Here is a 26,054-nt window from a genome sequence, read left to right on the forward strand (position 1 = left end):
TCACTTCCTGTGAGAAGCTCACTAAAGGAACAACATACTTTTATTTCTACTTCATATGAGAGATTTGGAAAGCTCATTATTCCTCCAGTTCCTCTGCTGTAAACCTGTAGGAAGCACTTTTTTTTTTTTTTTTTTCCTGGAGGAGGAAAAAGAGTTCAAATACAGGATAATGAAATTGTTATGTCTTTTTTATGCCTGCAGTCCTCTTGTAGCCAGCTGGTTCCTCCACTGTCCTCCCTGTGGGTACCAAGGCTACTAGTAATTAGGAGCAACCACTGCCTACCCCAGTATATCCAAACTCTCATTCCACATAGTTTCATCTACTGCTAGTCATCAACAAATTGTACTATTGTGAGGAAGTGTCTTTCTTTCTTAGCATCGATTTACATACAGGAGCATATCCTTCTACTATTTACTATATGTACTCCTGCTTATCTCAGTGTAACAGTGGTGGTGAAGCACAGCTTGTGTATCATTTGCAAGTTGTGGATCCAACAGCTTGACCTGCATTTGCTCTCATCATTTATGGGACAATGCCAATTCCGAATCACAAGTCATAAACAGGCATGTTTACATATGGTTGGTAATAGCACCATAGATAAATATAATACTTTTAAAAAACCCGTTTCTTTGCACTTAAATTCTTCACTTCATTCCCTGACTTGTTTCAATCTAGACAATGAAAATGCAAAAGGGCTTCCAAAGTTTTTATATTTATCTGCTTAAAAACAACTTTCACAGGGTTTATTTTTAGTTGGAGAGTATTTCTGGGGGTGTTAAGCCCGGTAAAAGGTTGTTTCCGTAACATCTAAATGTTTGCTGGATTTTGGCAGCTGCTTAAGACAAAGTGACCCTCTGATGGTCCTTATCAACAAAATCCTTCGAGTAGCTACCAGCTGGATCACGAATGACCATCATCTGCTGACGCCGCTCCTTGTAAGCCACTCTTCAGTATGAAAGGCAAAGCTGGATGCAGTTTTACTACTTTTAATGAAAGTAAGTACAGTTCTCAGCCTCCCAGCTTGCTGCTGGGGCTTCTCTCAGTGACACTGAGCGACGCTTATGTGCCACCGATAAAACGCCTGTCGCCTTTCAGCGTGCTCGAGTTTCGCTCCCCAGACTCAAGCTCCCCTTCCCCGCGGGCGCCGGTCGAGGGGAGGGGGTTCGACATCCCAGAGAGCGAGCTGGCTCCCGCCCAGAGGCCCCGGGCAGGGACACCGGAGTCCCGGGGGTGTGTCACAGCGGGGTCCCTGGTGCCCCGCACCGACACTTCCCCCTCGCGGGTCCCTCTCTGCGTCCGGCACCCACCGCGAAGAGGTGTGCGTCCCCCTACAGCCCTTCCCGTGGCTCCCCGCCGCTGCCGTCCCCCCCCCTGCCCCGGAGCGTCCCAGCGCCCCGGCCCGTAGTGGCGGGCGGCGGGGGGCGCCCGCGGGCGGCGGCGGGAGCGCGGTGCGCGGGGGTGGCCGAGGAGCAGCAGCGGCGGCAGCGGCGGCGGCGTGAACGCGGCTGCAGAGCCCCAGCGAGCCGCGGGAGCGGAGTGCCGCGCCCGCCGCAGCCGCTGCCGGAGCCGGGCGAGGAGCGAGCCCGGCCACCCGGAGCCGCCGGGCAGAGAGAAGGTCACGGGGAGGCAGCGAGGGGCTTCTTGCCGAAAGCGCGACCCCCCCGCTCCGCCGCCTCCGCCCGCCCCCAGCGAAGGGAAACAAAACAAAACCCAGCACCACCACGCTCTCCTTCCTGCTCCTCTTGGCTTTTGGTGGTTGTTTTTTTGTTGTTTTTTTTTTTTTCTTTTATTTTTATTTTTTTCCTCCGGGATTCTCCTTTCTCGTGCCAGACCGACTTGCACCTTCTTGATAATTTCTCTTCCCCTCGTTTTTTTTATACTCTTCTCCCTTGCTTCCAAACCCTGTGTCTGTGTGTTTCAATACTATCACAACCTCTGCTAAAAATAGATCTTTTTATATACCCTTCCTTCTCTCTGACCCCATCCAACACCCCTTGTTAAGGTGAGTTGTGTCTTTTCATCACTTTTTTCCTTATGTGTTGTTGTTTTTGTTTTGTTTTGTTTTGTTTTGTTTTTTTCTTTCGCCCCCGTTCAGGGTAGGTTTTAGGGAGGAGGGGATGTGGAGGATATAATTTCGCCGGGAGTCAGGCATGTTTGCAAAACCTTATTTTCCCTTATGCAGCCTCAGCATCATTCCGGTCTGCTCCCTTTCATCCCAAGGATGTAGCTAGCTGATGAAAGTGGGGAACTACTCTTCCTTAGCACTGCATGCTTGGGAGCCACAGCAACAGCAGGAAAAAAAAAACGCTGCTCTTTTTTTCCTTTGCCCCCTCTGCCCCCCCATTCCCTCCTCCTTTCTGTGTGTTTTGTTGGTTTTGTTTACTGGTTTGGGTTTGGTTTGTTTGTTTTGGGTTGGTTTTTGTTTTGTTTGGGGGAGAGTGTTGGTGTGTGTGTGCTTGGTTTCTGTTTTTAAGCAATACACAGGGGACTTAGGAAGAATTGCATGTGATGTCGGGGAGCGAGTGTGCATGTACATGTGTGTCTCGAGTGTGTGTGCATATGTATGTGTGAAGTGCATTTGTATTATGTGTCTATGGGATGGTGAGTGATAAAGCTTCCAAAACAGGCGTTGTACATAGTGCAAGGAGCACAGCAGAGAGTGCTGATGGAGAAATTGGTCAGGGATGCAGGAAAGCTACAGAGCTCTCCACAGAGTTGGGTCCCTTGTGCTCCAGGACATCTTTCCATAGTTCATTACTGGCTACCTTCAAGGTGATGGCTCTCATTCGTCTCCTGGCTTCTCAGCAGAGGAGTGCTGTGAGGGAAAACTGTAGAGCTAACGTGAATTGATAGCATTTCTGTTCCTCCAGCAGTCCGAGACAGTGTTATTCCAGGGATAAGTGGGGAAAGTAACGTTGTGATCCAGACCTAATGGATCATTTGCTGTCACATATTAGTGTTCACTGAGAAAAAGATGAAACATTATTAGTTTGGCCAGCCAGAAGCAGCATTGCAGCCTGGTTTACTTCCCAATTCCAAAGTTTAGACAGTTTTTCTTTCTTCAGCTCTCCAGCTTACTGGTCCTATGGATGTACAGTAAACCAGTCTGTTATAAATCTGCTGGGGAATGATTTATTCTTCAGAAGCAATCAAGTAATTTATGTTTCATAGATTTTCAACTGTGTATTTTACCCATGTGTATAAAGCGGGGTAATATAGATTTTAGTTGAATTTTAACAAGGAGTTAAGGCACAACTTGCAGGGTGCCATTTGCAAAATGTCACTTAATATAAAGCAAAATAACAGCCCGTAGCTCTTTTTCATGGATCTTTTTCAGGGATCTTTCCCATCTCCCCTGCTTGTTGCAAAACACACAGGTGATCTCGCTTAAGAACTTGGAAGGAAAACTGGCTTTGCAATGATACACAGTGTCAAATATTCAGAGCTCAATTATAACACTCCTATGTGAAACTTGAATTTGTTTATGAAATCTAGTGGTTCCAAGGTACCTGGAAGAGCACTTTCTATACATAATTTTCTAGCAAGTTGAATCATTTTTGCATCTAAAAGTTTACAAATGCACTAAAAAAGTTTCTGTCACCTGCATTTGGAGGCCTTCATGCTGTATGGATACAGAAACATGCATGTTGCCTGTCTAGTTAATGCCAATTCTGAAATAACCTATCTTTCCACATGCTGCATAGATGACGTTCAGCAAAAAGCTGTCTGGAAGTAGTCTTGTGCTATCGAGTCATTCCATCATTTCTTGTTAGCCTAAATTAAAATATATGATTTTACACAAGTTTGCCTTGGGATTTTTCTATTTTTCTGCTGTGGCTGGCTGATGTGGTGAAAGCAGGAAGCATGCTTTGAGTGAGTTGTGCCATTCCTAATGCTTGGTAGCAGTAGCAAGGGGAGAAACACCTGATGTGCTTTGTACATCATCCCTGAAGCTATACAGGCTTGAGAAAAAGAGATGGAGAACCAGCACAGTGCGTTAGGAGTTTAAATAAATAAATAAGGGTGATGCATGTTATCTTGTCATCTGCTGTTCTGCTGAACCCTGACTACTGGCTAAACACATTTTCTTGGTAAGCACTGCAATGTGATCCAATTTTTCTGATTTGATAGAGTTTGCTATTAAATTCACATGTGACATGGGAGAACTCTTGTTCTGTTGATAAAAATCATGCCTCCTCATTTTAATCTGGAGAAGGCCGAAATACCCACAACAACTACTGAAGGCTTGGATAAAACCTCAACCCTTGGATTTATTCACCTCTAAAGCCTTTTTTTTTTTTTTTTTGCTCGTGAAACAAGCCTTATAAAGCTGTGAACTGCTATGAATAAAGTAACGGAGAGAGAGTTCAGAAGTCACTCCCTTTGTGGAGCTTTTTTGCTATAAAAGCAAGGTGGGATCTCTCTACTACTTGCCAACTGAAATGATTTTCTTGTATTATTGTACTTTATTATTCTGCAATATTGGTCTGTAATGCTTATTCCAAGGAGTTTTTATTCTGTGGATGTGGTGGTTCCACAAAGGTAGAACATGTATATTTTGTCTTGTCCTAAACTACAAATACCTCTCAGTTTCAGTATCATTTTGTTGCAGGGCAAAATTGCTGTTTCATTTGGTCATACTTACTGAGGAAGCTGTATTGATCCCAGATTTTCTTAAATTTTTAACAAAGGAAACTAAGCCTATCACAGTGCTGCCTGGGATTTTTGAGGATGGGGTGAAGCAGTATTATCTATACCCATGCAGAAGTTAATCACAGTATACATTAAAAAGCAGTGGCATAATCCATCTGAAAGCAAATTAATCCATTTTTTTCTCTGTAAATCCCTTTTTCTTTACCAGTTTTAAATGGCACTATGTGTGTGTTTCAGTCTGAGTGTATATTTGTAATTTTAAAATGCTTAGGTGAATGAGGTTACTTTATGCAAGGCTGGTTTTTTATTTGCCTTTTGTTTGCTAGAAATACACTTTTTGTAATAAAATAGGTATTTTTTTTTTTCTGCTGCACTTGCTTACACACAGAAGAAAATTAGTATTTTCCTCCTGGGAGCCATGTGTAAGTGAAGAGCCAGGTGCTGAGCTACAAACAGTTACCTTCCCAGTCTAAGTGAATGCGAATGAGTGTCAGGGGTTACAACTGCTGGAGCATGGCAGGGAAAGGAAGAGCGTGGCTCTTGGGAAAGCAGTGTCTTAACTATCTGGTGCTGGAGTGGCTGTGTACTTGAGGGCTAAAAAAGCAAGTCACTTCCTCACCCGTAACATATGAAAGCCCTCTGTCTTGTAGTTTGCGTTCAGTGATCAGCTTGGTTTTCCCTTTGTGTTAGATATGGGAGACTTAATTACAGTCTGGTAATGCTAACACAGCTCTCTGATGACAACTGTTTGTAGGAGGTCAAATGGAAAATAATTGTGGGGAGTCTCCAGCTACCGTGTTTCTTCTTTGTAGTATATTTCCATTTGCAACAGTTTTCCCTAGGTTTGCATCCAGCTATTATACCCTACCTGCCTGTGTAGGCTGGAGGCTGCTTTGTGTGGAGAAAGTGTTTGTAGAAAGGAGGGGGGGGTGGGGGTATTATTGTTAACTTTGTCTAAGACAGCGTAATGTCTTCCACTAACTCTAACCAAATGCAAGAATAGCTGTGGCACTGTAGGTAAAACAGTCAGAATTTGCTTGACAGGAATATGAGATTTCATACTTCCAGAGAGGAAACACATTTTTAGAAGTAATTCAAAGGGAATGCTCTTTTTGGAATAAGACTCAGTAGTCGTAAGTGCCCATGACCACTTCTGTCCTGTGGGATCTGCTTGGAGCTGCCCAGTTAACTCTGGTTGAAGTGGGGTGAGACCCCTTTTGATCTGCTGCTGTAACTCCATGCTTGTAACTGGGTACCTCTTCCAGTTCTGCAGTGGTATCAGTAATCTAAGCTTTGTTTATAGGGCAAAATATATAACATACAATTGATTTCTGCTAACAGGCAATGCTTTTAACAGCGTGTATGAATCCAGTCTTCTCGATTATGGATCTGTTTACCTTGCAACATCCATGCATTATTATTTAATGTATCTAAGTGTTAGATATATTTAAATGCAGTGGACACTTAATAGGCTACAAGGAATCAAAATGCTTATCTTCCATAATTGATAAATAAAGCCCTTAATTTGTTCTTTCATTTGTTTTTGGGGGGTGTGGATTGTTCAGGACTACACTTTATTTGACTAAATTTTTTCTCTTAGTTTGCTTAATAATAGTTACAAAGGGATTTATTATTAATAATTTTGGATGGTCTCCTTTGGATGCATTTAAAAAAGTTTAGTTTCATAACAAGCTTTTAGGGTAGACCACTGAGGAATGATGAGAACTTAGCCCTCTTAATGACTGGTTGTTATCATTCTTACATTAATATAAATGACATATTGTCATGGTTTGACCCCAGCTGGCAGCTAAGCCCACACAGCCTCTTGTTCACTCCCTCCCCAGTGGGACAGGGGAGAGAATCAGAAAGGTAAAAGTGAGAAAAATCATGGGTTGTGATAAAGACAGTTTAATAGGTAAAGCAGTGAAAATATGAACATTTTAAGTAAATCAAAGTGGTAGAGAATAAACCAGCCATAAATGTATGGTTTTGTTATCAGTCATACCACTGCCATCATTTCACCTGGGTGATTTCAGTCTAAAACACCTACACACTAGCCTTAGCAATCTGGGGCAATACATTTAAGTCATGATGTCTGCTCCAGTAATCTAGGTAGAGATACACCGGTACTCAATGACAGTGTGGTGAAAGACAGGAAGTAAAAAGGAAGTAAATAGGGCCCTCAGGTGGGCTCAGAAGACCCCTCAGAAAGAAATAAGAGAGTCTGTCTTTCTGGAGGAGAGGTCAGCATGTGTTTGTGATGTACTTCTGCTTCCTTGGACTTAAGGGCTGTTTCTGTACATAACAGAATCCCAGTGGCTTACCAGCAGTGTGCAATCCTAATGAAATTTATATAGCCAGAAGAAGCTGGAACAGGAGTAGAAAAGGAGAACTTGGCAAGTGTTGTTTAGATAAGATTGTGAATGGTTCCATCTCCTGTTGTGATACCGATGGAGAAGTGTCTTGTTTCATTTGTGTACCTTTTGGGGAATGATTTAGACAAGGGAAATATGGTGTCCTGGGAAATTCAAAGTTAAGGCTTATCTTGCACTTAACCATTGCAGAGGCACAATCTGTGACTTGGGAGTTCTTGTAGCTTCAACAGACATCTCCTAAAGTGGCACTGAATGCGGGGTTTGTGTGATGCTACTTGTAGAAATGCATAGTGTAGTTAAGGCTAAATTCCTATTCATGTTAAATAGTTCCTCAACTTCAGTGGGATTACTTGCCTAAGTGAGAGGCTCAGAAATGGGCTCGTTGAACACTGACAACAGGGCAGGTGTGAAGAATCATCATTATTATCTCAGAGAAACTTATCTTGTATGAGATGGCTCATGTTCCAGACAGTCTGCATCACTAGACCAAAATTCCTTGGCACTTTCACTTAATTTCTGCAACACGCCACTGCTCAATTCTGTGGCAGGATGAAATATAGAATCATAGAATAGATATATTGTAAGTCACTTCTAAATTCTGAGGTCTAAATAAAGAAGTTGTTAAATATAGGAACATTTTACATAAATTAATTGTATATGATAGTTCAAACATAATGTTTTAGCTGTATGTTTCTGGATGTCCATCTACATGCAAGAATTTATTTTGTCTATATTTGGATTTTAACATAATATGAAAATACATTATAAATTCTAGAAGCAGATGTATACTTCATAGGTAATTCTTTACATGTCAGAGATATGGTACTGGTGAGACACAGGAACAGGCTGACCAGAGAAGCTGTGGATGCTCCATCCCTGGCTGTGTTCAAGGCCAAGTTGGATGGAGCTTTGAGCAACCTGGTCTAGTGGAAGATGTCCCTGCCCATGGCAGGGGGATTGAAACTCAATAATCTTTAAGGTCCCTTCCAACCCAAACCATTCTATGATTCTGTGTTACACACATTAACTAGTTAGCCATCACAGCAGCCCTTCCCTCTACCTCCTTCCCCCTCCACCCCATTGGGTTTTGTAGTACATAGACAAATTATTAAGCAGCAGTAATAATAAAATGAGAGACTAGGAGAGGATAATATATTTTTCTTCTTTTTTTTAGCAAGCCTTCATTGGTAATGTAGGATATAGAGAGTGGAAAAGAATTAGACATTTGACTCTTCCTGGCTTAGTTTTAAGACTGCTTATGCTTTTTGACTGGGAATTGGTGCTTGTATTAGCATTTGTGATTGGCATGATTCCTTTGCCTGGCAATACAGAAGAATCTGGGAAGGAGAGGATTTTGTGATTCTTTTGAATCTGCAGTGCCATATGGATAATATCAGATCATCCCCTCCTCTGAGATCTTTCCAGGGCATATTTCAAAGGCAAGCTCAGGCTAGATCTTCAAGGCCAAAATCTTAAAACCAGCTTCTAAATTTGCACTCTCACTCAGATTTTGCTTGAGTGTGGCACCTATACACGCAGCCTGGGAATGTAAGCAATGGGAGGCAAAATCAAGGATAGCAAAGTAGCTGGAATCAAGGAAAGGATTTAGCAACAGGGTTACAAAGTACATTTCTAAGCAAAAATGAAAAAAAGTAAGAATGGGAGAGTTCTTAAGAGAGAGGATGGAAGAGGGAAAGGCATTGTGCAGAAATGGAATTAATAAGATTAACAGAATGCAAAAGAGAAAAAGACCAAGACAAGTATAAGAGAGAATCTGGTTTAGAAGAAAGACAGCACAACTAATGGTAGAAGACAAAAAGGCAGGCTGGAAGGGAGCTGTATAATATCAGTTTAAATAGTTTCAAGATCAGCTTAAGTAGGTCTAGAGTCCAGCTGCTTCTTCAAAGGAAATCCTGCACACTCCTCCTTCCTTCCTCCCAATGATGTGCTGCAACTGGTAATATGAAAAAAGAAGTATTTATCCTGATCAGGTCCTTGATCCAGCTGACTGACTGTTCATATCAACATTCACAACTGCCAAGGCAAAGAGGCGGGGGGCAGACAGAAGAAAAGGCAGCATAAAATGCTTACATTAATGACGGGTCTGTGTTCTTGGTCTGAAATTTCTGGTGAGATTCTGAGATAGGAATTATTTAGAAGAGAGGCTGGCAAGGAAGACTTGGAGTGATAAAGCACAGAAAGGAAGAAACCACCTGGGACAGGATTTAGAGTGAGCTGTTTAGATGGCTGCATGCAAAAGTAAAAATAGGCTCAAAACACTTAGGAGGCAAAACTCAAACATTTAAAAGTTACAAAAGCCACTATTTATGTTGCCAGTGTATTTAATTCAGCATCCATAGGCAGGCCTGCTGATGTAGTCCTTAATAATAATCAAGTTGGGTGCTTTTCCCTTGGAACAGTGTGCAGAGGAAAGATGGTTGAGGCTTCAGGAGTACAGTACCATGTCCCTCATGCCCCCTGCTGAGCAAAACAGTGCCTGTGACGTGCAGCTTACTTTACCTCATTGGGTCATGAATGACAAAGTCCAGTGTTCAGCAGTCCCAAAGGTAACTGGGACTCACATCCTCCTTCATGGGCTCCAGCATATTTCATATTGACTTGTATTGTTTTTTATTAATCCAGTATTTATGACTCTCCCTCTTTTTGCCTCATAACTGCACCTGTAATGTGCATATGCAGCATGTGTTAAACTTACTTTTAAAAGGTAATGTAAGCTTCAAGTTTCTCTTGGAAAAAGAAGAAACAATATAGAGAAATAAAAAGACATTCAGAATAAAATGCCTTCAGAGAAAATGAGACAGAGATTAGAAAACGTTTTGTAATAAATGAAATATAAAGCTCCTAGGTCTTATTTACTATCTTTTTAATGATTTTTCTTTTTTATATTAAATGCAGAAATTAGAATATGTTCAAATACACACACACACAGAGAATGACATTATGGATTTCACTCTTTGAAGGAAAGGGTTGAAATAGAACAGTTTACCCAGCCCTGTGAGAAATAAAGTGCTGGCAGATGATACAAGGCTGTTTAGACTAGAATAAAAGATGCATTTTTAAAAACCTCAGGTAACTTATTTAAATAAAATATTTTAAAATTGTACTAAATCACCAGTGCTAGCTGATGATCTTAGATTTTATTTTTACCTTGGGTTCTGGTGTTGTTTCATAACATACTTTTAAAATGCTTATTTTTCTCCCCTTAGGCATACCTATAGAGAATTGTACACTCATAAGAACATATAACTGATTCTTCTGGTTATCCAGTCCAGTCCCTTGCTCTTGCAGCCAAGATACCATATAATTCTTTTCATGAGCTGGTCAAACTCCTTCTTACAATATTTAGGGATTTTTTTAGGTCCCATAGTACCTTTTGGAGGCTGTTTCAGTAAACTGGTTTCTTTTATCCTTAAATATGTTAATGGCTTGCTTATATTAGTATGTTCTTGGTCTGATCTTGTACTTGAGCTTCAATGGCCTTTAACTGCCACAAGGTATAGAGTGGTTCTGCTTGCTGTCTTCCTGTGTTATGCTTAAAGAGCAAAGTTATTGCCTGACAGAGTTCAGCTGTGGTGAGGACTCCTAAATTCTTGTGGAGGACAGACAATGGTTTAACGTTCAACACAGTAGGGTTCTGGTTGTGCTCGTCATTCGTGTGATGACTAATCTTAAACCAGTCTTTAGTACTGACCTTCAGAGAGTGAGTGATATGTCAGTTGCCTTACCCATATTTCTCTTTGGGGGTAGGTTTGGTCTTCCAGTGCGTAAAGTTCCATGGAGTTTTTGCAGACTCATTTTCATTTGGCTTAGTTGTGGTTTCTTACTATAAATAGTTTAAGTATGACCTTTTAGGAACCTTTGTCTATAGTTTGAAAAAAAAAAAAAAGAAACAAACCTGTTTCTCATTTGGATTAAATTTCATTTGGTGAGAGCTGATACTTTAACATTTAAACAGACGATACACTATTCTAAGCGTTAACCTTTCAAAATAGGAGGTAGCCATTATGCCCTAAGCAAAATTATTTTCAAATCAGACTATTACATAGTCCTAATCAAGAATGCACTGGATTTCATGTGGATTTACCACTTGTACTTCATTTGAGAAGATGGAAATTAGTAAGCTTTTATTCTGGACTCATTTTCTAATTTTTTTGTTCCTTGAAATGTAATATAAACAGGGGACAGAAAATACAATTGGCTGTCCTTTCTTAGTTTACTTGAAATGGCTTTATTTTGAAAAGTGAAGGCCACCCTCACTTTGAATACTGTGTACAGTCTGGGACCCATAATTTAAGAAGGATGTAAAGGTCCTTGAGTGTGCCCAGAGAAGGGCAAGGGTAACAAAGCTTATGACAGAGCTGGAAGGAATGGCCTGCGAGGAGCCTGGGGTTATCTAGTTTGGAGAAAAGGAGGCTGAGGGTGGTAGTCCTCTACTGCTTCCTTGGAAGAGGAAGTGGAGGGGGCGGGGGTGTGCTGCACAATTCTCATAGGTATCCAGTGATAAGAGGCATGGGAATGGCTCAAAGCTGCATCAGGAAAGGTTTAGACTGGGCATTAGGAAGCATTTCTTTACTGAAAGGGTGGTCAAACACTGAAATAGTGTTCTATTCTATTCTGTTTGACTTGATTCAATACAATTCAACTCAACTCGACTCTATTCTTTATATTTTCAGTTCAGATTTTCTGTTCTTTCTCAAAAACAAACCCAAGTGGTAAAGTCATGACATTGAAGCTTTTAAATAATTTGCAACTTTGAAGTCATTGTCCCTATTAGTGAAATGTTTTAACCAACATTACATGTGGAAGGGTAAATGCTGTATAGTTAGATTAATATGACTACCAGTGTTTATCAAGTTTAGGTCTATGCAACTATTTTATACATTACCATGTTATACATAGAGGTTAGTATTTACCTAATGTGGAATTATTACATTTTTCGTTTTTAAAAAAGCCACCTTTCTATATTACTGGTCATTAATCTTTTGCTGGAAGATTAATGTGGATGAATAAGATACAGTTCTGTTATTTATTAAATATTTTAAAATATCACAGTAAGTATTATCTAATACAGCAATGCTACAGTAATACTACAATAAGCAGTGAAATTCCACAGTGAATGAAACAGCTGCCACTGTAACTTATCTGCCCAACACCAGGCAGTCCTTTCTGCTTTCTCCTGGGCCTCTTGACATTTGCCTTACCGGCAGAATGACTATGCATGTTATCTGCAAGGTGTTAGTCTATCCATAATGAGCAACCTTTAATCCTGGTGTAGACAGTCCCTTCATGGAAAAGGGTGTGTGTCACAGCATTAAGATTTATATATACTTACATGGGCAAATATCTTTACGCACTGGATTTGTCCTATTTAACCTAACAGGGCTGTAGTTTCTCGTTTGAGTGTTTGTAGGAGTAAGCTCTGAGTCATACGTGTCTGCAGACCTGGGCGTGGAAGGGGTTTAAGATCTGTGGAGGGGAGTAGATTGCTAGCGTGTGCATGCACAAAGGTTGGGGCTAGGAAAAAGCCTGTAGTCCTTTGCGCAAACACAGAAAAACAGAATGTTTATGCTGGCAGAAAAGAATGCAGCAGTGCACTCAAAACTGTTGTTTATATTATTGTTATAAAAAACAAAACAAAACAACACCCAAAACCTCCACAACCAAACTTTCTTTTTCTTTTTTAATTTAATTTTTATTTTATTATTAAAAAGGAACTATTTATCTGGCAAAAAAAAATAATATGTCATGGCAGAGTGTGACATGTTTTCCTAGGATGCTTTGGATGCTTTTCGATTTTCTATTTTTTTTCCCATAAGCTGTTGCTATGGTAAGAATCAGCACATCAGGGAGAGGTATCATAACAAGTAATATCATAACAGATAATCTGTTTGTAAGAGGTTTGCATTTCCTGGGACAGCACAGGGTCAGTTTGGAGTTTCCACTAAAGCCCTGTTGAAAGAGTTTTCATCTTTTGAAAGAGTGGCTTCTATCATGTTATTTAGGGACTAATTTTTGTGGCAAAAAGAAGTCAAGAAAGTCAACACTTTTGTCAACAAGGTTGTATTAACTTTAAGCAAATTCTTACTTCCTTTGGAAAATGTTAGGTGTTCAATAAATCAGGAGGAATAATACAAAGAGAAAAAGCCAGAAGGAAATGTAATGGGATAATGGAGATAAGAAAAGCAAAATAAGAGTTTTCCAGCTTTTTCAGGAGAAGGGAGGGAGGATGTGGACCAAGGTTTACTCAGTTTGACTTTTAGGATCAAGTCATGATAAAACTGGATGAATGCAAGAACTTGGAAATGCCAGCTATGGCCTTATAATGGCATGCCAAGCTCCTACATAGTAAAGACTGATCAAAGTATCTGAGTATTGAAAGCAAGGTGACATCTTCAGATGGCTCCAGGCCTAATGCTGCAACTCCATTACCAAGAGTACTTGTGTACCACAGCCTGCTAAACAGAGATCCTGTTAAAGAGAGTTTTCAGTTTAGTGAACAGAAGTTACCTACCTTTTGAAATGTGATGACCTAAGCTGATCACATGAGGTGAAGCTGTACTTTGTACACTTTTTAAACAGTAACTGTAGTTACAGATTGATTATACACATGGGAAGAGGTGGAGAAGAGATCAGAGACTCCAAGTTTATCTGAGCAGCTGAAGTCACAAGGGATGACAGGTAGTGGCTGTAGGAAGATCAGGAGATCAAGGAGTCCCTATTCAGTGTTAGAAGAGAGTGGGTTTGCCATGCAGCAAATCTAACTCCTATTCTTGTAATAGGATGCTTGGGAGGGAAATTCAAAAAGGCTGCTGATTCCCTCCTGAGTTACGGACTTTGAATACAGGAGAATCCAGTCTGATTCTGTCCACTAGACAGCCAGAACTATGAAGACTAAGAGAGTTTAGTTCAAATTTAATGTTTCTCACCACAATGGAAATATTTTTTTTTATATAAATGGTCCCATCAATCTAGGTGTTCAGCTAAATGCCACTTAGAAGAGTAGCTTCGTAATATTAAGCAATTTAAAATGGAAGTATAAAAAATGTTTAGTTAGAGGTTTAGTTACTTCTTCAGGCTACAATAGCTTCATTTATTTTTGAAGCGGGCACCTCCTCAGTCACAGACTAGGTGGGCTCATGCCAAGCTCAGCATCCCTTTGGAACCATGCAGAATTTGCACTGAAATAGTGTTTCCATGTAGTGATTCAGCAGTGTGGCAGGCTTCCTTGAACTGTCCTGGCTGCAGTTTGCTCACAGTACCTACATGTTCTGAGGGCTAGCTTTCTGCTGTTTAGCCTGCTTAGTATTTTGATCCAACATATTAGATCTCACTTGCAAGCTGGTTTGCAAACTTCCTGAACAGCAAAGTCGTGGTGAAGGTGTCTCCTTTTCCCTGGAAGGACTATTCCTCCTGCAGGATACAGCAGACCTGGCCATCCTGAGGTTGGATGGTCCTCCACCTGCTAGCGTAAGTGCTTTCACTGAAGGCAGTGGAGCTCAATAATAACTAGAGTGAGGAAGCAGGGGGACCAGCTGTCTGAAAACTTAGGCCTGTTGGGAAATTCCTCTATAACACATTTCATTCTCTAACTTCTGTCAGTATTAAAAAGGATTTTATGTCAAGGACCGCTCTGAAAATCCTGCCAACCTTCTGTCTTTGTCAGTATTAGATGCAGATGTTTAAATCAGTGTGCAAAATTACTATTATTCTTAGACTGTTTTTTCTGAAAAGCTGAGGGCACTCTGCTTCTTGCCTCCTTCCTCTTGTCTCCAGCAACTCTTGTGTCCATTTGCTGACATCAGCCACATCTACCATGAGGCCGAAAAGCTCTACAGTCCAATCCCTAGAAGTTTCTTCCTCATCTGGACAGATGAGGAGGACACTGACCCTAAGGAGGAGACAGCAGATTGTCTGTGGTGTGAGCCTTAGGCAGACCTTTGACATCCTTCAACCACAGGAATCAGTCAATGGCTGGACCTTTGTAGGCAGCTAGGATGCTAGAAATTAACCCAAGTTTGTAGAAAAACAGACTTCTTTAATGCCCTTTGTAATGCTTTTGTTCATAAACCTGATACATGGCAACTATCCACATCTTTCATGGCTACCCTTGGCAGTTAGGGATGCTTGGCACTGTCTAGACATTTATTTTCTGCTGCAACTTCTGTTAGAATTGTGTTAATTTTCACTGTTGTTACAACTTCTGGTGTGCTTTGAATAGTCATGTATTTCTCTAAATAGTTTATTTAAAATGCTTCTTTGAAAAGGGTGTTTTTGTGAGATTTAAGATGTGGAAGGTCTGAAAGAAAAGCAATATTCTTCTTTGTAGCCCTATTTTGAGAGTGTCTTCTGACACATGAAACTTTCATTATACTTTAATTATTGATAGGAAGCATTTTCTTACCAGCATAGCACTTAGACACAGTGAAATCACTTTTCAGGAGAAATTACTGCAAGCAATTTTTGGATGAGTTTCAATTTTGCAAATTGCTTAGGTTTTTTGTTTTTTATTTCCTTTGTTTTTTCTTAGTACCCCATAAATTAAAGCACAAATGATAAGCAGGATCGTTATGCTGTCATGAATCACTCAAGTTCTAATGGCCTAATGCACTAAGCCTTAATTAGTAATATTGTATTTTTAAAAAGACAATATTGTGAATGAAATCTGAACATGCACTGGTTTATAACTGGGCTTCCCAGAAGATTTTAAATGGATTCCTCTTCTTAGTATGTTTTAAATAATTGATACAGCCACTTCAAGCCCTTCGTAGACAAACGAATTATTGGCTGCTAGTGACAAAATTTGGTTTGGGCGTAATAACTTCACAAGACACGGCACTGCATACATCTGCTGCTCTAATTAGAAAGTTTGCCTAGGGTGCTTGTATCAGAAAGAGTGGGGAAAAAATAGTGATGCACAATCTGTTGTAACAGAGTGATTCCTGCAAAATGTGATTTATACAAGATTTCTGGTTAACGCTTTCAGTTCTGCTGAACTCTCAGATGATGTTTCAGCAAATTTTATACAGGCAGCACTGAACTGGCCTTTCCTGAATGGGCTGCCTGCTTGGAAATGCCGCTCTTATATGCGAGATTTAGGGCCTGTAAGTGTATTGGTCCATAGTGCAAAAGACCTTCCTACAGAAGTCTGCTAACAGGCTCGTGAACCACTCTGGCCACAGTGAATAAGGCAGCGATTGCGGTTCCCTGGTGTGTGTCTCTTCATTACAGATGGGCTTCAATTGATGCTTGTTTTCATAGGCTGTGAAAATCAGGAGTAATGGCATAAAGGGAGTTTTGGTAGTGTATTGACAACCACACATTTTCTAGGGGAAACTTGTTAAGCTAGGGCTGAAAGCAGTTGCTGTTAGATGATGATCAAGAGCCCCTCCTGTAATGGGGGAGCATACAGCACTTCATACCAAGCCCTTCTTACTAGAGTGGCTGTATCTCATCCAGTCTAAGAGCATTCGGGTCAAAATAACTATCTGTGGTTATGGGGAGAATTAATCAGAAGCGTACAAGTAAGAGCAGCTTTTGCCGGCTTATTGACTTCAATTTACCAATTCATTGAATATTTAGTGGGAAAGGATCAGTTTCAATAAATAAATACCTGTTTGTCAACACACAGCAGGAGTTTGTTGTTACAGACCCATAAATTATTGCAGCTTTCTGGAGAAACCTGGTGGTGGTGGAGAGAATAGAAAGCCATGTTCTGTTCTGCTTATCACTCTAAGTTAACAAATACTTCTGGTACAAGGCACTTTAAGGAGGCTGAAAATAAAGCAAAGTGGAATCTGATTTAAAGAAAAAGGAAAGGAATTATCCCCAAAATATTTGTGCCTTGGAGAAAGTGAAATGTGATCAACCAATCCGAATATTTGAGAGAGAAGACAGATGTCTTAAAGGCTATTACTGATATTACGGGACATGCAAATCTCTTTTTCTAATTTACTTACTAGATTATCTGTTCATACTGTGGTACTGCAGAAAAGCAAAAAGCCTCCTCAGATATGCTGATGAAATAAAAGCAAAATCAGATATCAGAAATCAGAGAAATGTAGTAACCTGATATGAAGTTGTACTTCTGAGTATCTGTTTTCTTTTGAATTTTCCTTATTGATATCTTTATAGGCAGGCAGAAAGGATGAAGCAGTGTGATGCTGAGGGATATCATGTATTTATAGAGCATCATGCCTGACATACAGCTGACTTTAATTTCTGTCTTTTACATTTCTAGGTTTTACCTAATCCAAGTACTTAAGTATGTTGTTAACTCTATGGTTGGTGTGACTGTTAAAGTATTTACCCTTTTTTAAGGCCATAGATGATGATGTGAAGTTGAAGTGAAGTTGAACTAAGTATAGAATAATATTCCACCTTCGGCAAAGATATGTTCCATTCTCATTTGTCCTGCTTGCCTCATCAGCACAAACCATATATACAGGAAATTTCTGCCCTTCTGAAGTCCCTAAACAATGGTACAAGGCCAAAAAAGATAACAGGAGTCAGGTTTTATGCTCAAGTTCTTTCCTATGCAGAAACCAAGGGGTCACTCTAGTTGCATATTGTTATTTACAGCTGCTGATGCAAATTATACCTATGCTGGGGTTGTGAGAGCAGATAGTAAGACAACTTGGTCTCAAATATTTGTTGTGTAGTACGCAGTGTTATCTGTAGCTTCCCTCTTTTTTTTTGGTATAAGAATGCAATTGGGTATGGGTGAGTGTAGGAGTCACCTCAATATATTTTCATTATATTTTCTTTCAGGGAGGGCTGCCATCCTGCCTGGGCTCCTAGAGACTTCCTCTAAGGCTTGAAGTGTATTTTCTGCTGGTTGGAGAGTAGGTTGGGTAGTCAAATTCATATAAATTGGGGATTTAATGAATAAGAGTGCCTCGTATAGATGCTTAAAGAAAATTCCACCTCCTGAGCTTGTTCTTATGAAGTTTATTATGAAGAAGAATAACCCAGGCCAGTATTTGGTAATTGCTCAATTGCAACTGAGATTTTTTCAATCTGCTATCTGCCTAGATATTCACAGTTTTCACAAAATTCAAGCTTGAGAAATGCACATAAGGTACAAGCACTGTGTGCTTTATTTCCCTGCAATGATATTGCATGGAAATACATTTGTGTATTCTGTGTAGAGAATGAGGTTTCAATTTCCTTATTCAAACCCCAATGTAGTTAGAGTCTTCCATGGTTCTGATTTTCATCGTAGAACTTCTCACAGACAGATGTACTGCGGTTTTATTATGAGTCGTGGTAGTCTGCTAGTCTCATCTGTTTTTGCTTTGTCTCATCTATAAACTTTAAAGTAATACTGGGTTTCCTTTTTTACAGAAATTTTAACCAGTGGAATAAAATATAAAGCATTACTAAGATACTGCCATTCAGGGTAATTTAGTTCAACTGGTATAGTTGCTTCAGAGTCCACCCTAGTAGCTAACATAGAATCATAGAATAGAGAGGGTCGGAAGGGACCTAAAGATCATCTAGTTCCAACCCCCCTGCCATGGGCAGGGACACCTCACACTAAATCATGTCACTCAAGGCTCTGTCCAACCTGGCCTTGAACACAGCCAGGGATGGAGCATTCACAACCTCCCTGGGAAACCCATTCCAGTGCCTCACCACCCTAACAGGAAAGAATTTCCTCCTTATATCCAATCTAAACTTCCCCTGTTTAAGTTTTAACCCATTACCTCTTGTCTTATCACTACAGTCCCTAATGAAGAGTCCCTCCCCAGCATCTCTGTAGGTCCCCTTCAGATACTGGAAGGCTGCTATGAGGTCTCCATGCAGCATTCTCTTCTCCAGGCTGAACAGCCCCAACTTTCCTTCTGACTGCGTAGGTAAGATCAGTGTTAAAATCCCTCTTACTTGTTTCACCATTCTGAGCTCTTTAACGTATTCCACCACAAGTCTTTTGCTGCACAGAAATATTTTAAATGGCTCTGTAAGAGCAAGTTCAAAGGATGATCTCTCTGACATGCATTCTTCAAAGCAAGACTACATTTCTCCACAACAAAAAAGAGTGTGTCCTGCCTCTCCCCCTTCCTACTGTGAGTTGTGCCTGAGATGTCACTTTTTCAGCAGGAATTGTTTATAAAAAGGACCTATATTCTGCTGTTCAGCATACTAAAAACCCTTTAGTTTTCAGTTCAGTGTATAAATATTGATTTTGTACCTTACTGGTTTTGTTAGTTAACTCAAAGATGGGAACATTTTTGTTGAATAAATGTATTTAAGGAAATAAAATACTGTACCTTCCAAAAAAGTACGTGCTTGTTTCATAAAGTGACCGTTTAATTCCAGCGACTAACTGCAGTCTGTCTGGGGGTTTCTGGCTTGGATGCAATGTGTTTTCCCACTTAAGAAAGCCATCCTCAAAAATGACCACAGGTGGCTGACTGATTGTGATCAAGCTATGCACAATCAACACGACGATTCAAATTAAAGTCATCAAAGCACTTGATTCTGTTATTAGATATGCATTGCTGTTCTTGATGCCTCTCTTACAGCAGTTTACTCAATTCTTTATAGGGAACTTTAGATTAAACAGATTTCTGTTTTCAGTATGTCAAGAAATTAGGAACAGAGGATGAGTTAGAACTGGGAAACGTCCTGTGCTTTGATCCAGTGAAAGGTCTTAAAGCTAATTATCCATGAAAAAAAAACTACACTTTGAACCTCAGTCTCAAGCTGTGCGATTTGATTCCTGGAAGCTACATTTGTGGCTCGGTGACCAACCCTCGCTCCCGTTCCTGTGAACCTGACTTCAGAACTCCATCCAGTTGGAAAATGCTTCTGTAACCAGAATGAGAACAGCCTCAGGCTTGCAGAGATTACAGATAGAGTATACTTGGCAGAGAGAAAAATCAGCCTCACTGGTGTATATTTCAACGCTTCTCTGAAAGCTCAGTTTTGCAGGTTGCTGAACATTGCTCAGCCACCATCAATTCCTCCTGAAGCCAGTGGACCAAACCCTACACTTCATAAATTAGAGAAACTGCTGCTGTCCCAACTACATGCTTGACTACTACAGAAAAAAATCACATCACAGCTAGAGATGGTCTGGATTTTCAGGTCTGCATATTTTAAATCTGCAGTTCTGCCCAATGTTATTTGGTATTAGAAAGGTTTCTGATGAAATATTTGTTTTGTTTTTTCTTTTTCATAGATTAGAATATCCCTTTTTTCTTTTTGAGACCATTTTTTTTCCTTTTCCTTGTTAGCATTGTGTGTCTCATTCCTCATCGATTAGTAAGGTGTAGAAAAGCACCTCTTAACCACCAATTCTTCTCTTCTTTCAAGTACGTTCAGATGAGAGCTGATGAGTACTGCCAGTCATACAGTATAACCAGGTAGCAACATTTCAGCTACCCTGGGCAAGTATTCTCTGCCTCAGACTTGATGAATTGAAGACTTGATGGTGCTTCCCAGCAAACAGGAGAAACATATTGTCTTCATTGCATTGACTTTTCCTAAGAGATTGTGGAAAGAAACTCAGGGATAGTGACCACAGCAGTTCACATAACCCAATAGTATTATCCTGCTTTTGTCACAAATACCACAACCTTGACAAATGCAGAAAAGAGCAAGGCAGGAATGGGAAATTAAAGTGAAACAAGTATTCTTGTGTCTGCACACGTACTCCACCTACAGCCTACCAGACAGTCTCATGAACACACTTCCCAGGGAAGTGGTGGAATCATCGTCCCTGGAAGTGTTCAAAAACTGTGTAGAGACCCTCAGTGACATGGTTTAGTGGCGGACTTGGCAGTGCTGGCGTAATGGTTGGACATGACGATTTTAAAGGTATTTTCCAACCTATCTGAGTCTGTGATTCTGTTCAGTGCTCCATGCCAGGTAAGTATTTTCACTCTGGGAGCCCTGGAAGCTGATCAGTAGGGTTCCCCAGTAACACCCAGTCTTACCTACGTGGAGAGTGCCTGCTCAAGGCTTACTGTCAGAAGGGTTTTCATGCATTAGTGAATCCCAGAATTTCAGACTTGCAAGAAGGCACTCAAGACACCCTGCTCAGAGCCACTACTTTCTTGATGTTGTTCCTTTCATATTTATTTTTGAAGCTATGCAGCAGGACATCTGCTCTTAGCTCTCTCCTTTCTCTGCCAGGCTATCATGCCTTCCTACTTCATCATTATGATGAAGATGCCATTTCACACTCACCTGAAATGCCTGTGCAACTAAACTGCAGGGTTTGTTCGGGAAAGCAATCTGACTCTAGTTGTGCAAGCATGTCTTCACAGGTGCAGTGGTGGCAATTTCATCTGCTTTTTAGTCCATACCTAGGACTGAATGTTCTTACTACGCTAATTATTTAAGCAGAATCTGGGTCTTAAGTATTTGTCTTTGGATTGTACCTGGATGTAAAGAAAGCTCAGCTTTTCACAGCTTTTTCATAGGTTAATGTACTGCAGTTTTTTAGGTCACTGAAAGTGTCAGATTTGCTATAGGGAAGCAACACCTTGTTAGCTGTCTCAATAAAGATGAACTGATTGCCTCTCCATAACTGTCTTTCTAATCCTTTAAGCTTTTCTCAGCCCAAATTCATAGGAATGCAAGAAATCTATGATAAAAACTTACAACAATTACCCATCTGGTCTCTCAATAATGCAATAGTTATATAAATATTGATGTTAGTAGTCTGCATTTCTGTTTCCATTTTTTCTGTCTGTCCTTCAAAAAGTCAAGGGTTTTGTTTGTGAGAAGTGCTGCTAGCTTGCGTAACCTTGTTCTGATGCTTGTTTTCATTGCAAATACTCATATGGATATAGACAAAAAATAACTGCAGCTGAAGATTCCATCCACTATTTATTAATTTTTAAACTTTTTAACTGTCTATATTTTTTGTGGCACAATAGCTGGCATAGAAGCTGCGTCAACATATGTTGTTTGAGATAACTCTATTTGAAGGTAGGGGCTGTGTAAAAATGTTTTGAATAATGACCTTTGGGTACAACAGTGCTACACAAATCTTACTGTCAATAGAGCTAGCAAGAAGAAAAACAATTGAGGAAGCACATTAGCACTCCAAAGCACATATGTTAGTTCCACAAGAATATACTTACTGAGCTGACAAACAGTGGGCAAGATTTGCCTTGCTGCAGTATAAATGAGTGCAGCTTCTCATTCTCACTTAAAAACCCTATAAAATATTTGCAATTAAATGTCTAGCAAAAACATACATACATAAAGCAGACTTATAGATAACCACGTTTCAAACCTTTTTATCACATGTGCACCCCTATCTCCTTCTTTCTAGAGTCTTTTTTTTATACTGCTCAGCATCCATTTCCTGCTGTGTATTGGTGTTTGGCATCTGAGGGAATTAGATGGAGAAAACACTTAGAAAAAGAGAACACATTGCTCCCTTTTTTTAAAACAAAACAAAACAAAACTAATATTCTCAAAGAAAGTGTAAAAACTCCAAACAACTGAAACTTAAGACCTTAAACATGAATAGTTTGAGACATGGGCCACTGATAAGACTATAACCTTTCATACCCTTACTCTTGCTCTGTGCTCTTTCTGGATAAAAGCAGAGTTCCTAGCAGTGTTTTCACAAAGCATGTGCCACAAGAAGTCAAGCAGACAGTTCTTTCAGAGGCTGATGTCCAGCCGTCAATATTCTTGATTAATTTTGAACCTTGTGATACAAAATAAACTATTTTGTTTAACATGATGCCTCAGAAATGTCTGTAGGAATCTGTGTTGATCATAACCTGTGCAATTCTTTGCGCGTTTAGAGTTACCTAAAAGGATGTGTACAAAATCCAAGCTCTCAAAGGCACTAAACTGCCACAAAGTGTTCTGTGACCTTTCACATAAATACCTTTGACTATTTCAGTCTTGCCCTTTCGATAAACCAACCTGAACTGGTGCACTTAAGCTTCAACTACTGCAATGAAATACTATTTTGTGAACCAACATCTATCACATGAAAACTTCTTTTAGCATCAATGGGATATGCAACTTCGGATGAGAAACCTGTTTAGCCACCCATTGATTATATGGTCATGTATTTCCCTTCTTTAATTTCTTGAGCAGCTGCCTAAAGCACATTTGTCTGTTAGTCAAAGCATAAAGCTGTTAACTTCCAGTGGGCCATTCAGTTACTAAATGGATTGAGTTACCCTCAGTTTTAAGATAATGATAGCTCCTGCTAAATGAGTGTTTTAATTTGTCCTGCAAAGTCTCAAGTAGCATTTCTGTGGGAACATAAATAATAATTGTTGCATGAATCATAATAGTTTTTAGATGTGATCTTACAGACCCCCAGGCATCTTTGGACTACTCCTGAGGGATCTGTGAAAGGTAATTAACAATAGCAATGCAATTCACTGGTAGAAAATTTAATTTTGCTATCTAGCGAACCATTCGTTCAAGAGAAAAATATTGGGGAATATAAACAGAAAAATGTTGAAAACCACAGAGAGCTGCTGCATCAGAGCCAAATGATCTTAGCAGTTGAAGAAACATTCTAAATTGTGATGCAAACAAAGATATTCTTTAAATATCTCAAAATTATAAGGTGTCCTGTACACACATCTAGAGACGATAAGGATCTTACACCGCTTCCTCCTGGGAGCTATGTTTCCTATGCAACTACATCTTCACAGGGCTAACTGAAGCTGCATTTCTCCTAAAACCAATTATCCTGAAATAGTTCTGAGTTTCTGAGTTAGGTCTTCCAGTCTCTTACATTTATGAGAGAGAAATGAGAAGTTTGAAGTATGGAGCTGCAGCTGTGTGTATGACTGTAGCATCTGATTGCCTGGTAGGTAAAGAGTGAAAGTTTTCAAGAGGTTGATTCTTTGAGCTCATTGGGTTCACACTTATGGCAATGAATACTAGTAGAAAACTGTAAAGAAGCAGCACAACTCAGATCACATTCAGTGAAAGTAGCAGGAGCATTTAATAGGTGTTGGAGGAGGATTTGTTTTGAAGGCATACTGTCAGAGAAGGGATCACTGATTCACCTTTATTTACTGCCCAGCAGTGGTTGGAGAGTGTTCTCCTTTCTCCTACTTTCATTCATTCAGAATTGTGCACAATTACCCTGCCTGAGGTTCTCATGACTAGTCAAGAGGCACAATTTACATTAGCAACTTTATGGGAGCTGTGTAGAGAGAGCAATGCAGGCAGTTGATTTTATTGACTTCATGGACTGGAAGAATAAGGAAAAGATTGGTTCAGAAAATGAAAATCTACAAAGGAAAATAAAACACCAACCACAATATTTAGTTTAACCTGAAGTGATAATTATGCTTACGCAGCATTATGGGTTTTAAACTCTTAACTAGAAATTCAGCTAGTTTTACTCAGAAACAAACATTAGAAGTGGTTATTTAGTACTGCCTAGATTTTTTTTTTTTTCCATACACAGACTAAAAAAGCCAAGCCTTTATACTGAATTCTGGCTGAATTTTGCCAGGGCAGGCCTTTGAGCCTTATTTTTAGATACTTAGCAGGATAGCACACCCATATCTTGCATCTCCAGTGTTTGAATATGGCAAGCACTAAGTTTGAAAAGGTCTGATTTTCCTTTTTGTTTTTATTTTTCTTCAGGAGTATGGAAACATTTCTGATGAGACTGCAGTTGTCTTAAGAAGTCAAATGTCTAGTAACTGGAAAACAGGAAATGTTTGATATTGTAGTCTGAGTCAGGCTTTTTGTGTGCGTTGTAAACGGTTGTTTAATTCTACTGAAATAAATGGAGACCTTCAAATTCATATCTTGTCTTATTACCACATGGATATGCCATTCAAATTATGCAGCAGACCAGAGTGCCTTGCGTCTGAAATGCTCTTAGGCTATGGTAATCTGATAATAACCAAATGCTATGGACTAGTCTTATAATTTTTCATAAAACCTCATTAACTGTGTGAGCAAATGTATGGGGAGGAAGATGAGATTGATAGCTTGGAATGGCTCCTCTTCAGGTTGTTAATGTCTTCCTTTAAATGTTGATCAGCTACTCAGACTTCCCCAATGAAATCACTTCTGGGAATAAACCCTGACTGTGTGTGAGTGGTGTGATTTAATGGAGGTGAGAGATTCAAACCCCTGAATTTTCCTAAAGCAGGGAGTGGCGAGCAGTCAGTAGGTGTGCTATTTGAGCAAGTTGTTAGTCTGTTGAGGTGTGCACCGTGTGTGTGTTGAAAGCTTAAAGTGCACATGGTCAGTTTTTCAAAGGAGCTTAAGACCTAAAACCTCTTCATGTGTCATGGTCTAAGTTCAGGGCTTACTCTGGTGCGCTTTTATAAAAATCTGGACATGAAAGTAAGCAGTCAAACTGGGGTCTCAACTGCTGTGAAAGCATGCTCCATAGATACATTCTGCAGAAATAGACCAGGAGATTCTTCAGGAGACAGATACTTCCCGCTAGGGTGGCACTTCATCAACCCACTGGATTTTCATGGAAGTAGTTTCTGTAGGCTATTAAATCTGTGAACTGTTCTTGTCCAGTTTCCCTTCTCAGTTCTCAGAGGCCTCTCTTTGACCATCAATATGTAATGCAAGAATGAAAAAAGTAAAGTCAGAGTTCATGTGGCCCGCTTTTTCTCTAACCCTGTCTACAGATTGTCTTTGCAGTTTTTTTTTTTGCTCCTCCAGAAAGTTTTGAAATCTTCCTACTTGTGAGATGATTTTCCCATTCTCTGTCCTAAACCTACAAAAGCATTTGGGTATCTGTGCTGCCACACAGCAGTGCTGACAGGAAAAAAAAATGTCTCTGCTGCGTGATAATTCCTACATAGGCAAGGAGTTCTGCATTCAGGTTCAAGACTAAATCAGGGCCGCTGGTCCCTGTCATTTGTGGGAGCAATTGCAAGTTTTCAGGTGACATCGGGAGCATGCTAACATTTCAAATGATGAACCCATCAGAGACTACCTGTTCTTGTGAAAACCCTGCTTTGGTTTCTGATGTAGTATGTCTCCCCTGAAACTGGTGTGTGTTTGTATACAGGTGTTAACAA

General features: G+C 40.0%; 1 protein-coding gene across 18 annotated transcripts in view; it reads left to right on the top strand.

Annotated features, from left to right (window-relative positions):
* The first annotated feature begins 1,465 nt into the window (after positions 1-1,465).
* Positions 1,466-26,054, top strand: part of LOC133207434 (poly(rC)-binding protein 3-like) — a 496,208-nt gene continuing 471,619 nt past the window's right edge. For 4 of the 18 annotated variants that reach the window (XM_061344326.1, XM_061344335.1, XM_061344331.1 and 1 more), the window contains exon 1: positions 1,469-2,003. The gene's annotated coding sequence lies outside the window, so the exon portion shown is untranslated. Of the gene's footprint in view, positions 2,004-26,054 lie in introns of all 18 variants that reach the window. The other 14 variants (XM_061344343.1, XM_061344350.1, XM_061344345.1 and 11 more) reach the window with 6 other exon arrangements.

Source organism: Neopsephotus bourkii, unplaced genomic scaffold, assembly GCF_033783945.1.
Source record: "Neopsephotus bourkii isolate Nb327-2 ecotype Australia unplaced genomic scaffold, CSIRO-AGI_Nbou_v1 NB_207, whole genome shotgun sequence".
In the NCBI taxonomy this organism is placed as follows: domain Eukaryota; kingdom Metazoa; phylum Chordata; class Aves; order Psittaciformes; family Psittacidae; genus Neopsephotus; species Neopsephotus bourkii.